Genomic DNA, 8,273 nt, shown 5'->3' with positions numbered 1-8,273 from the left:
TGCGCTGGACAATCATCCTCCTCCTGTCTGACCATGAGTTTATCTGAGAAAACTATTGATTGTTTAGTTTTCAATCAGTATTTATTTATTTATTTTCAATTTTTATTTAATTTGTTTAGGTTTTGGTCATTTTGTTAAGTGAATTTGTATTTTTTTAATTTTTTTATATTTATTTATTTTATTATTATAATGTTATTATTTTTGGTGTTTATTTATAGCTAATTTCAGTTTTAGTTTTAGTAATTTTCAACATAAACATATTTAATTTACTTGCTATGGTAATATTTTAATTAAAGTTTTTCATCTAATATGTATATTTTATATTTCAAATACACTTGTTGTTTTTTTTACAATTGCAAAACTATACATTTTCGCCCACATTGGCATTTATGTCAAAATAATAATTAAAATATACATTATAAGGCGCTATCCTTTATATGTTATGATATCCTTATGTTGTAAGATGTTTTGCATGATATATTCATTTTATTAAAGTTTTACATTTTGATTGATTGTGTTAAGTGTTGTGTTTTATTATGTAATATTTTATTGTTTGTTGCTATTAATGTTCCTTGATTATTCATTTTGTTGAATGTGTTCATTGCAGCAAGATACAATTTATTAGACATAATACATTTCAGTTCAAGACTGAACACTTGAGTGCTACATAATGCAAACATAATATAAGGAAAAGAAGATAAATAAAAAAATACATATATTTGAAAAAATCAGTAATATTTTGGGATTTATATAGTCAATAATTTAAAGTTGTAATGCATTTTACATTATATGCATTTTACAATTTCCTGCAGTGTTAAAATATGCATATTTGTAAGCGCTGTAGGTAGCAATGGTTAATTACACAGGTACAGTAATTATGCACAGTTGTTGAGCATAAGAAGTGATTTGCATAGAACATGCATTAACCTGACCTGGTTTTGGCAAAGGATGGGTGTGGTGTTTAACCTTGAGACGTGTTAGAAATGGCCCGTCTGGCGCACACCTCATTTAGAGCCCAAAACACAGAAACACTCATTAATTTATGCTGCAACAGTGTTCTTCTAAAAAAAACTTTCTCTGCTATTAAGCAGTAACGGGGTTAACCATAAGTAGGGCAAACAAAAAGTCTCTTCACTTATATTTCGGTCCTCAGAGTAATCCTTCAACAAAGTACATGCTCAAAAGAAGATAAGGCCATTTTTGTGCTAATTGGGAAAATAAAAGAGGTAATGTGTTAGATTATAACAGCACTGAGACTGAGCAGTGTTAGATTAAAGTAGTATGAGAGACTTTAGAGCTGTAAAACTCTAATGCATAATTCATATATTGCCTCTTGCCTGTGTCAAAACACAGCCTTTTTAATCTACAGAGATGCAGAGATCAAAAAGATTGGATTTTCATAGCCATACAACCTCAGTATCTGAAGGAGATGTGAGTGGTGCTTGTACAACTCACTGCCACAGTGTATCTGTGGTTGCTAGGGTGCTTCTATGTGGTTGCTAAGTGATTGCATACAAGAACAAATAAGCAGAGCTTATCCTGAAATCTCTGATATTCTGCACTGTAAAAAATCAAAAGTTAAGAAAACTTCAAAGTTTAAGGCAACCAGCTTCAGCAGATTTTTGAGTTTTCTCAACTTTTGATTTTTTTTATAGTGTGTTCTCTTTCAGTCTATGGGATATTTAGACCAAATGTATCATCTGCCAGGAGGAATGTGGAAGTCTGGTTCTGTGACGGAATAAAGATTTTTCACAATTCTGAGTTTACAGTTTTATTATATATTTATTATATATATATATATACACACACACACACTGTAAAAAGTAAAAAGTATAAACAAATTTGTTAAGTGAACTTGACAATTCACTTAACTTATTTTGTTTTTAAATTATTATTTACTTAATAATTTTAAGGCAATGGGTTTCCTCGATTTTTTTAAGTTGTCAACTTATCACTTTTTACAGTGTGTATATATATATATATATATAAGCGACTCTTTTCTTGCAATTCTGAGTTTATATCTCACACTTCTGTTTTTTTACAACCACAAAAAAGTAAAAAAAAGTAATTGTGACTTTATTTAATTTTTCCCCTCAGAATTATGAGGAAACTAAATCAAAACGGTGATATAAAAAGTGGCAATTACCTGTTTTATTTATTTGATTTTTATTTTGTTATGGAAATGGGCTAGAAACGTATAAGTCTAACCACTTAGAGAAGTAAAAAGGCTTTTATTATGAGATTAAAGTCTCAGTTTTATTTACCCGTGATCTAAATTTACAGGTTATTTTGTTCATAAAACAGACGTGAGCTGCATTAAACTTTAAGCAGTGGCTGGTTAAATCTTTATACTTGACCTTCTTTAAGAGAAACAATTGTTGTTTCTTCACAGCAGAAAGCCCCGGCGCGCTCCTGATTTAGCAGGAAAAGCATTTAGCAGATGCTGAATCATATTTCTTGTTTCATAAGTGTCTCCAATGGTGTGTGTTCTGCTTATTATGGGATGTCTGGCTGGTGGTTAATGAGGAGTCCTGAGGAAACGTCTGGATGACTTCGCTCACACTCCAGTGACCAGACAGAACGCTTCCTCAAACGCAGTCAGATGAGTTTCAGCATTCACAGAGAAGCCAGAAATCTTGAATTTGGTCCCTTTATCCCAGCGGAGGAACTTCTGTTTCCTCGACGTGTGAATGAGGACAGTTTTACTCCAAATGAATCAGAACTGTCTCCTCGAGTCTCGCTCGTCTGCTATCCCTCGTGTCTCACGGGTTACTGAGGGCCACACACCATTTATTCTTAATTAGCGTTATTTAAGTCTTTCTAAAACACGCTCTCATCGGGGCATTCATGTCTGAGGGACGAGAGTTGTCTTGAGACGAGAGAGATGAACACATTCACACTGCCCATGGGTTGACTTAAACTTTTAATTATTTTTACCACAGTTTGCTCATAAAAGTATTAAACTGTTACGTGTAATAACTCGTTCAGGACCGTTCGTGATACAGATGTGAATTATATAAACAGTGTGAGGAAACAGTGCCCTAGAAAGCTTTCCTGTAAATGAATAATTCATCTAAAAATGAAATTTTGCAGAAACTGTGTTTACCCTCAGGCCTTCCCAGATCAGGATGAGTTTGTTTCTTCATCAGGTTTGTAGAAATGTGTCTCTGCATCAGTGTCTCAGCAATGGATGCTCTGCAGTGAATGGGTGCCGTCAGAATGAGAGTCCAAACAGCTGATAAAAACATCACAATAATCCACACCACTCCAGTCCATCAGTTAACATCTGGAGAAGACAAAAGATGACACACATCTGAAAAAATCTGAAAAAATGGACTGGATTACTTGTGGATTATTGTGATGTTTTTATCAGCTGTTTGGACTCTCATTCTGACGGCACCCATTCACTGCAGAGCATCCATTGCTGAGACACTGATGCAGAGACACATTTCTACAAACCTGATGAAGAAACACACTCATCCTGATCTCGGCTGATCTGGAGGTGAGCACATTTTCATTTCTGGGTGAACTATTCCTTTAAGTTGGCGTGGAATGAAAATTCACACTATCTATTTTCTAAATGCATCTTATAGATCTTATTGTGAACAATTCATCCATGTACGTTTTATTATTCTTATTTTTTTAATGTTTTGACTTTGAAAAGTTTAATCAAAATATTAACTAGATCTTCCAGTGGAGCATCAGTCTTCTCTCTGGTTACATGTGCAGGACTTCTCCAATCATGCTGTTAAACTCCTCCCCTTCAAGCTCTGAGTGCCACACCCACATCTCAACATCCAATCAACAACTGAAATACACAACCAAATCCCGCCCTACATTTACAATACAGAAGAAAAGATTCATTGCATGGTGACTTTGAGTCATGATTGAGTCCAATCACTGCGTGCAAAAAGAGCATATAGCACATATTTCCTCTCGCTCTCATTTTCCTGATGGCTGTTTTGACGCGGGCTGCCAGGGCCCTCCCGGTGCTCAGGTGACAGTAGCAGACCTCTCTTTAAGTGTTAATGGGACATCACCAGCTGTCCGCACAGGTAGATCCAGAGCCCCGCTCCGAACCATCTGTGCATCCTCCATCATTACTGCCTCCAAACAGAGAACAGAGAGAGAGCGAGGTGGCCAGAGCTCAGGAGACTCAAACGGAAGGAGGGATTAAACACAGAGCAGATCATGAGAAGCACTGGATCTCCCGGAGGAATACGGCCAGCTGTCACTCACAAACCCCAGCGGCCACCTGGAGCCGGTTCCCACACTCACCGAACCCGCTGGAACTCAATCACATCTCATTCAGACTCTGTCAGGTTGATCCAGGATCAGACTCGTGATTCTAGAGAGCTTCAGCGCACTCTCAGCTGATACCGGTCCACAGAGCTGTTGTGCTTTGAGGTGATGACTAAAGATTTCAACTTTAGTTTTAAGGCACATTTAAACCGTTTATCTTGGCTAACAATAGCTGACTTATTTAAATGCCAAACATAGTTTAAACCAAGTTTATCAAATCATGAAAAGCTGCTACCACACAAAACCCATGGGTAATCACTTAGAGCAAACTAGTGACAATTCATACTCATTTGTAAGCCGCTCTGGATAAAATCATCTGCTAAATGACTAAATCTATCTATCTATCTATCTATCTATCTATCTATCTATCTATCTATCTGTCTGTCTGTCTGTCTGTCTGTCTGTCTGTCTGTCTGTCTGTCTGTCTGTCTGTCTGTCTGTCTGTCTGTCTATCTATCTATCTATCTATCTATCTATCTATCTATCTATCTATCTATCTATCTACAGTCCTGGGCAAAAATTTCGGCACCCTTGCAATTATGTCTGAAAATGCAACCCTTCTCTAAGATAGTTGTTCCAGTTGCAAATTGCAAATTCCAATTGTTTTGGTATTCACGTGCTTATTGTTTTTGTTTGCACTGCAACAACACAAAAAAAAAAACAGAGAAGAAAAGTTGATAAAACTTGATAAAACTTCACACAGAACTCAAAAATGAACTGAACAAAATTATTAGCACCTTGTCAAAATTGTAAGAAATAATTGCTTTTCAAGCATGTGATGCCCCTGTAATTTGTATTTAGACACACCTGTGGCAAGTAACAGGTGTGAGCAATATAGTAATCACACTTGCAACCAGTAAAAATGTCCATTTTTGAGTTCTGTGTGAAATTTGATCAAGTTTGACTTTTCTTCAGTTTTGTGTGTGTGTGTTGTTGCAGTGCAAACAAAAACAATAAGCACATGAATATCAAAACATTTGCAATTGGAACTATTTTTCGGAGTGAAGGGTTGCATTTTCAGACATAATTGCAAGGGTGCCAATATTTTTGGCAATGACTGTATATATATATATATATATATATATGAAGAGTTCAGATGCAAAAGACTTTAAGTGTTATCTTAAATTTTCTTCTAAAATGAGCATTTTTCTCAAGCTCCTATATTTATGTTCAGTTATTTCACTTTCATAGCAATGAAAATAACCTATTCATTGTCATTAATGTGGATTAATCTGAACCTACACATAGGAGCCTGATAACAAATTTTTATTATAATGTTATTATAATTGAATTATATTGTACTTTCCATGTGCTTAAGTATGTTAGTCAACACATCAAAATAAGTGTATGTCTTCAAGCACAATAAAATATTATTTTGATAAGTATTATGGTTTCAAATGTACTTTAAAGTCAAACTTTTCATTTGACATTAGGACAGTAAGGACAGTATTTAAAAGTCTAATTAACTGTATTAAGAAACGGTAATGAAAGTCTCTCTTTAAGTCATTTAAGTGACTTTTTATTTCATTAATATTTAGTATTTTAAGACCTGAAGTCTACTACAGGTGCTCATTCAGAACAGTTAAGTGCACTTCTCTTTCACAAGGGTACAAATACTAAAGCTCTGACTTACACAGTAAAACTACTAATATCACCACATTTTCTTCATGAGACGTGAAGTGCAGATGAACTCGTCACAACTGTACATTATATAAACAATCGCACGACTCTTAATTAAATTACACTCAGAACAGTACATGATTTATTAAATATCTACAGAGTGATGGTGATCACAGGTCATACTGAAGCACACGTATGAAACACATACAGAGTTATTGTGATGCTGGTGATGAATGTCTCTGAGGCCCCCGTGAGGAGTCAGTCTGTCATTACACACACACACACACACACACACACACAAACACACACATACACACACACACTCACTCACACACACACACACACACACAAACACACACACAAACACACACACACACACACACAAACACACACACAAACACACACACACACACACACATGTTGGTTTTTGTGGTTTATGGGGACTCTCCATAGGCGTAATGGTTTTTATACTGAACAAACTGTGTGTGCTATTGCCCTACACCAACCCTACACCTAAACTTAGCCCTCACAGGAGACTTTGTGCACTTTTAGATTTTCAAAAAAATACCATTTAGTATGTTTTTTAAGCCTTTTGAATTACGGGGACATAGGCAGTGTCCTCATAAACCACCTTCATATTGTAATACCTCTGTCATACCCATGTCATTATACAAATTTGTGTCCTCATAAACCACATAAACATGCACACACACACACACACACACACACACAGCAAAGATGATTGGAGTACATTTTACAACAAAATACTCATTCAGTTTTTCTACTTCAAAGCTTTAATTCAATACCTGCCACATTGTTACCTGTTATATTATTATATTATTTCTTTATATTTATTTGTGAAATTTACCAAAATTTACCGAAATTTACAGAGCCTCAGTTTCTCTCAGACCAAACCAAACATGGAGGCTATGACTGCAGTCTAAAATCATCCAGTTTTGATGAACATATGAATGTTTTTAGTTCACACATTCCCTGGGAATCAAGCCCATGATGGTAATAAATGAAGGTGTCAGGTGTGGGTGAAGGGATAGAGCGAGGACTCAATTGCAGGAGGCAAAAGGGCATAATTAATACAAATAAATTAAATAAACAACAAAAACTACCCTGTAGGGGAAAACAGACTGGCAAGGCAGGACAAGGCTTGGCACGGCAAGGCAGGACTTCAAATCAGGTAACATCGATGACGAACTGGCACAGGACTGCAAACACAAGGAGATTATAAAGGGAGCAAATGAGGAGGGTGACGAGAAAACACAGGTGGGGCAAATTAACCAATAATCAGGAAACAAGGTGGGTGGGGTCAAGACAATTGACATGACAAGCCATGTGCTCACACAAAACAAAAACACAAGGACATGGCCTGCAAAACAAAATCACTAGCCATGTGCAAAACAGGACACGAACACGCAGCTAATGAGGAGACTCATAAGCTGCGTGTTCACAAAACATGACAAACATGAAAGCACGCAGCCAAAGAACGAGCTGCATGCAACAAAACAATGAAAAAGCCAAACAAAACACACACGGACAGAGGAGTGCACGGCCCAAGCGAACTCGAAAATGCACGCTTCCACAGCAAGAACAAACCTGGAGCGTGAGTGTCCGAACCCTGACACGAAACCAGAACTGAGCCTGAACAAGACAGGAGTGCCGGGATCCGAACACCACGCCCCAACATGAAACAGAGCACGCAGACAAGAGAGCTCACCAGAAAACAAGACAAGAAGGGAGTGTCAGGGCTCTGTCACAAAACCATGAATAAACTAGACCAAAGTGACAGAACCCTGACAGAAGGTGTTGTAATAAACTGCAGACATGTTGTAGCTTTGAGCCTTGAAACCCCTGAATAGGTCACATTACAAAGAAAAAAAATATTAATAAAAATAAATAAAACATCTCTGCCTGTTTCATACAGGCTCTTTAACACAGGTGTCAGGTTTGGTTGAGATGTGAACAGCTGTTGAATCACACTCTTCTGATGCTCCCACTGATGAGAGTCAAACCAAAACACAAATCAAACAGAATCTGAATATAGTTATCATTTCCATCATAACTGCAGCAATCAACTGTTACATTCTCATCATACTGTACATCAGTGCGGTTTATACAGTTCATATTGTGTGCACTGATTTGCATATGACAGATTTGCTTTTCATTAGGATTTTCACTACTGCTCAAATGTTTGGAATTTAAGAAATGAATAATTTTATTCAGCAAGGCTTCATTAAATTGATTAAAAGGGACAGTAAATATATTTATAATGCTACAAAAGATTTATATTTGAAATAAATGCTGTTATTTTAAACTTTTTCTTCATCTGTGAATCCTGA

Source organism: Barbus barbus (assembly GCF_936440315.1).
Source record: "Barbus barbus genome assembly, chromosome: 46".
In the NCBI taxonomy this organism is placed as follows: domain Eukaryota; kingdom Metazoa; phylum Chordata; class Actinopteri; order Cypriniformes; family Cyprinidae; genus Barbus; species Barbus barbus.
The sequence above is the reverse complement of the archived record's forward strand: the minus strand, read 5'-3'. Positions refer to the sequence as shown.